Genomic DNA, 6,616 nt, shown 5'->3' with positions numbered 1-6,616 from the left:
CCACCAAATTTCATGCGATTCGGTTTAATACTTTTTTAGTTATGCGAATAACACGCATACAAATAAATAAATAAATAAATACACGCGATCAAAACATTACCTTCCGCATTTTCAATTCGAAGGTAATGAGGCTCATTGTCCTCGCGCCGTGTTATCTGGTTCTCTGACTGACAGGCTGCTAAATGAGCCTAACCTGTGAGGTGGGAGGTCCTTTGTGATATACTGAGTGTTCATTGGTTGTTTTTTTACCGAAATGTTGACAGACAAACGGATTGACCAATCACGTTGAAGGTTTCGTGTGACGAGTTCTTTACGCGCCGCGTCACCCGACACGTCGCCCCTCCGTTCCTCTGTGTATCAGAGGGGGAGACGGGAGGAAGGAGGAGCAGGAGGAAACCCGACTGATTCATCCACGAGTTAAACTGATTTCTGCTCCTTATTTTCGCGGATAAATAATTGTTTTAAAAACGGAAACAGTGTCAAACCGTACTGCCGCGGTTTAAAAAAAAAAAAAAATTGCGTTACAATATTTTAGTGCGTTAACGCGGCCAAATTAATCGCATAGATTAACGCGTTAACGCTGACAGCCCTAATATATATATATATATATATATATATATAAATATAAATGTATGTATAAATATATATATATATAAAATATATATAAATATATACATCTATAAATAAATATAAATGTATGTATAAATAAATATATATATATTTATATAAATATATATAAATATATATATATAAAATATATATAAATATATATATCTATATATAAAATATATACATATACATATATATAGATATATATAAATACATATCTATATATATATAAGAGAGTAAATTTGTCAGAGTAAATTTTACTCGAATTGAAGAAAGAAAATGTACTCTAAAAAAATTGAAAATTTGGTCCAAGTCTAAATAGAGTAAAAGCTACTCTTTCCTCCATTTTTATTATATTCAGTGTTTATATTTAACTCTACATGATGATAATTTACTCTACGTAGCATAAAATTAAAACAACTCGACAGCCATTTTGCTCAATTCAGAATATAATTCCACTCGTACCTGTGTTCCTATACGAGATATTAAACATCCTTCATTTAAGTCTACTGTTGAATGGTTGGTTTGTGTGCACACGTGAGTATATAGCGGGCATATCATGTGAATAGATATATATTATATATATAAGTGCATGTGTATCTCTACATGTTAACGTGATGAGCCTTATGTAAGACAATCTCAACTGCCACAGTAACGGTCTGCAGGTATATCTGCATGAGCTCAGAGAGCTCCTGCTCCAGCTGTCTCACTGCCTTCGTGTCCACACGTCTACTTCCTGTCTCCGCCGGGATTAACTCTCGTCTAGCGTTCAGCACACTATGATTAGTTCGCCTGCGTGTACACTCGCATAGTGCCGCACATCTACTCATGTGGTCTCTTGTTTGTCTGTTAAATTGCTCGCTCACTCTCTCTGATGCCTTCGATTGGCCACACATGTCAAAAAAACTGTGTGAGTTTAAGAGAAGTGAAATGTTAAATGTATCGTAGCTTCGCGTAAAGCCAAATCACAGCGAGGGAACAGATGACCGGTCCTTGTTGTGAATCTGCTGGACTTAATTTCATAAATGTTACGTCTGAGTGTTTTAAAGACGACCGCCGCGTACACTTCAACGCTTCGTTTGTTTTAACGCATGAGGCCTTGTCGTGTCGCCACCTGTTGAAACAAAATAAAAGCTGTCTGACCATTCACTCGAATGTGTTTTCGGGTTTTTGGGATGACGAGCAGACTCAAGTGTAAATCCTAATCCTTTTTTCTTTCAGGATCTTTTTTTTCTGAATCTTTATGCCTGAACATTTTAGAATAGAGAAGCTTTTTTTGCAGACAGCTCTCTAACGGCACTTGGAATCAATCTGATAATTTCCTGTCAATGTCAGTCAAGGTTATGAGCTGCTATACAACTGAACATGAGCCACTGCTGCTCTACTTCTGCTGTGATTCCAAAGGTGGGCTGATATGCTATTTATTGGCATGAGAGTACACACTTTATGAGTGTGTGTGTGTGTGTGTGTCGTTGTAAATGAGCAGCTAGACTGAGGTATGGCTGGTGGTTTGTAAGTGTGTATGTGTGTGTGTGTGTGTTTGTGTGTGTGTGTGTGTGTTTGTGTCGGTGTAAATGAGCAGCTAGACTGACGTATGGCTGTGGGCATGTTGAAAGTGGTTTGTGTGTGTGTGTGTTAGAGGTTGGATCTGTTAGGGAGGGAGCACCTACCCCTTGCAGAGACACACACACACACACACCTGGGCAGCAGAAGAAAGACAGCCTTCAGCAGCTCAGGTGAGTAAAAAACTTGATTTCCAAAAACTAAATATTAAATTAGATGTGCATGTCCTAAAAAGTAATCAGCTGTGTGCATTTTTATAGATGCCTATGAATTGATGTAATGATGATTACAATGTTAATCCGGGTGTTTGAGAAGAGTTAGATGGTCTAGAACGAGTAAGTCTACGTCGAATAGAACGTATTGAGAAGTTTAACTTTTAAACGTTCTCGATGTTTAATGAGGCAAAAATATAAAAGCACATCAATTAAAATCAATATGTCTTGAGAGTTGGTTAAGAAGGACAGTATACTCTGTTTGCATTGTTCATGTTAATTGCACCCAATTAAGATAATTTAATAATAGATGCATTCAGGTGTGGTGGGATTTTTCTGCCAAAGTCATGAAGCAAATCCAAAGCATTATTAGCTGGGAGGTGTCACCACAGCGCTATACTCGCCCTTGTCCCATCCATAACCTCTATCAAAATGTGCAAGGTTCAAGGGTAATGATTATCGGAGCTGTAATATATTAATGAGTAACTGTCCCGGTATGCCTCTTAAGCCCACTGGTGCATTGAATAGGCGCAGACACACAATAAATGAAAGTGCCGAAGTCCACAATTCACGGTGGCATGCTTAGACTCAAAGGAGACGACAGCGAGGGACATTTTTTAGTCCGTTAATCTGTGTAAATTAATGATTATAGGTCAGGAGGTGTAGATCAAACGAGAAGCTGTGTGTGTGTGTGTGTGTGTGTAAAGGATGGTGAGAGAAAGGGCGGGGGGGTGGAACGAGGATCGATATTAGTGCCATTAGCTCGTTAAAGTTCTCAGTGAAGAGCAACGCAATCATTTTGCTCCTAATTCATCAGGACGTATAGAGTTTCCATGCTTTTAACTAGACTACAGGTCAAAAGTTTTACAACACCTCAATTTCTCTAAAGGAAAGATCTTTAAGGGTTATAATGGTCTCTCTTTTGTTAATCGCCTTTTTCTTGCCATTATAAGAGCAACATACGACTTCCTGCAGTACAGTACTGTCCAAATAACGCTTAAGTGGGTGTAGTGACACAGTCTGTTCCCACACTGCTTTGATACAGACAGGTTTGGGGAAGTAATCAACACAAGTGGAGACACCTGTAGGAACTGTCAGCATCAACTTTCAAGGCTTAATTTGCTTCAGCTGCAAGTCGTTAAGCCTTAATTACTTGTTCTCTGAAAAAGGCCTTTTTGTATTACTCTCAAATGTTCATTATTTTTCAGTTTTTGGTAACCTCAACTTTTTTGTTTAACCTCTGGCAGTTTGCCGCTGACCTTTTGTACCATTTCTAGTTATTCACTCACTGGACTTGGACTGCTGACATTTCAATAAAAAACTGGAAAAATGGGGGTGTTCTAAAACATTTTACCGGTAGTGTACATCTCATGTAAAGTGAATAAGCCCATTTAAAGGAGCCTCTACAAGTCTTACATCTAGTTTAAATGGAGGGACTGTTGAAACCAAATCCACACAAATATCCCTGCCTGCAAACAACAGTTTTGAGACCTCAGTTTTGACAGCGAATACCTTTATTGTTATTACCTGCCTTGTGTCATCAGCCTTTTATGAACTGTTTCTGTTATTATGTCCCTCCCCAGTTTTGTCAACTGAACATAAACAGACCAGGCAGCATGTCTTCTCAAGGTAAGTTATATACACTGCCCCATGACTTATCATTATCTATGACAGAGGCACTTTAATATGACACCATTTGACTGACATCATGTTTGCAAGGTCACAGACATTGTTTTTGTCTTTTCACCACATATATATATACATATATAATATATATATATATGTATATATATATGTATATATATATATACACGTATATATATATATGTTTATATATACACAGAAATATATGTATATATATATATTCACCACATATATGTATATATATATATATAAATGTATATATATATAAATATACATATACAGGACTGTCTCAGAAATTAGAATATTGTGATAAAGTTCTTTATTTTCTGTAATGCAATTAAAAAAACAAAAATGTCATGCATTCTGGATTCATTACAAATCAACTGAAATATTGCAGAATATCATGAAAAAGTATACTAGTAGGGTATTAAACAAATCACTTGAATCGTCTAATTAACTCGAAACACCTGGAAACACATTTTCAAATGTTTGATTTTGTTTTGCTGTTATAAATCTTTTTTTTTACTTGGTCTGAGGAAATATTCAAATTTTATGAGATAGGATTTTAGGTTTTTTTAAGCTGTAAAGCCATAATCAGCAATAAAAAAGAATAAAAGGCTTGCAATATTTCAGTTGATTTGTAATGAATCCAGAATGCATGACATTTTTGTTTTTTTAATTGCATTACAGAAAAGAAAAAACTTTATCACAATATTCTAATTTTCTGAGACAGTCCTGTATATGTATTATTCCAGACTCATTTTAACACTTTATTTTTTGTCTTTTCACCACAGAGGTTGACTTATTAACCGCTCACTGTATTTGGAGTAACATAAGTCGAGTCCATGTGGCAATATAGTGACTAAGTAACAGTGGTGGGTGTTAATAACTTATTACATTTATTCTTTGGAACATGTGTCACCTCTTTCAAACTCGCCCAGAATAGACTGCAGGAAATTTACCACTACTGATTATGACCTATTTTAAAAAATATAAAACGAGCCATTCACAGCTGTGTGTCAGTTGTACTACAAAATAATTGGATAAATTAAACATAGGAAAATTTATTACGTGTAAAAAATAGATTTTTTGAATATTGATCTGCAGCAGCTATACGTTTCAGTAGAATTACTCCATGTTTATTGTATTTCCTTCAGCCCATGTTCACTCTCTGTCCATCCCCAGGTGCAGACATCGACCTTGACGCAGGCTTTGTATACGGTAAATTAACTACTTTTAATTCACTTTTTTAATAGTTTAAATATTTAATTTATGCAGAAAGAGAATGTGGAAAAGCACGAACAGGATAAAGAGGGTTTTCTACCAGCAAATACTTCTTAAATGGATCAATAGAGTGAGAGATAGAAAAGGAACAAACAAGGGACTGGAGCTCGATTGTGGGAAAAAATTATTTAAAAGGTTTTGAAGGAAAGAGACAGAGCTGATCGATATAATGTGTGACGTTGTTCTTTGTGAATATGTAGACTACTATAAACTACGTGTCGGAGGTTTGGTCGTCGCCGGACTGCTCGTGTTCTTCTCCATCCTTGTGTTGGCAGGTGAGTCAACAACAACAACAAAAACAACAACAGCAACACATGTGAATTTAAAGAGTCTGATACAAGGACGCGTGTGAAAGAAAACATTATCTTAGATTGTGTGTGTGTGAGTAAGTTTAATTCATTTTTTGAAATTGTAAATTTAGTTATTTTCATTTTGTAGATTTTAAGGTAATTTTAATTATGTTTTGTAATGTGTCTTTGTGTACCTTGAAAAGCGCTATATAAATTAAATGCATTATTATTATTACTATTATTATTATTATTATTATCCATCCATCCATTATCAATACCGCTTATTATTATTATTGTTATTATTATTAATTTTATTATTATACAGCATTATGGGGGATACAATGTATATATTGCTCCAATATTACAGCTCTGTTTCCATCAGGGTTGTCATTAGAGCAGCTTTGTTGAAAGAAAAGCACAATAGTTTTGAGCTTTATTAGAACTCATCTAATCGTATTCTTCATTAAAGGAAACAAGATCACCAACTGTGCCAAATCAAAGGTAAGGAACATTAAATGCAGCTCTAGAGTGACATCTGTTGGCTGTAGAAATCATTAAAAAATATATCAATGTTGTAACTTTTTTTCAGGTTAAATGTAAAAAGATGTGTTTGACATGTTTATATGTGCATGATATAAAATCAGTAGAAACCAAAAACAAGTAATAGATCAAATCGAAAACTGTCTTTTATTTTCTCCAGCCAAAACACGCTGAAGTTGTTTAAACTGGACCAAACCGAGGAGAGTGCTGCGATGCGCTACAATGCTGTTATGTGTGTAAGGAGGATATGAGGCTTTTGTAGCCTACTAATAAAGTGTGTGTAACCTTGCTGTGTTTGTGAGGATCACTTTTGCTCTGGACCACCATGAATACATAAATACAAATAACACCTGACATTTTCCTGCAATATTTAAGAGTTTTATTTGTATGATTTTCTCTGACAACAAAATAACAGCACCTGAGGTGACACTTCACTAAGATGAATTACATTACGGAAGTAATAGAAGAAGTATA

Source organism: Pseudoliparis swirei, chromosome 20 (genome assembly GCF_029220125.1).
Source record: "Pseudoliparis swirei isolate HS2019 ecotype Mariana Trench chromosome 20, NWPU_hadal_v1, whole genome shotgun sequence".
NCBI classification, from domain to species: domain Eukaryota; kingdom Metazoa; phylum Chordata; class Actinopteri; order Perciformes; family Liparidae; genus Pseudoliparis; species Pseudoliparis swirei.
This window is presented reverse-complemented; position numbering follows the sequence as displayed.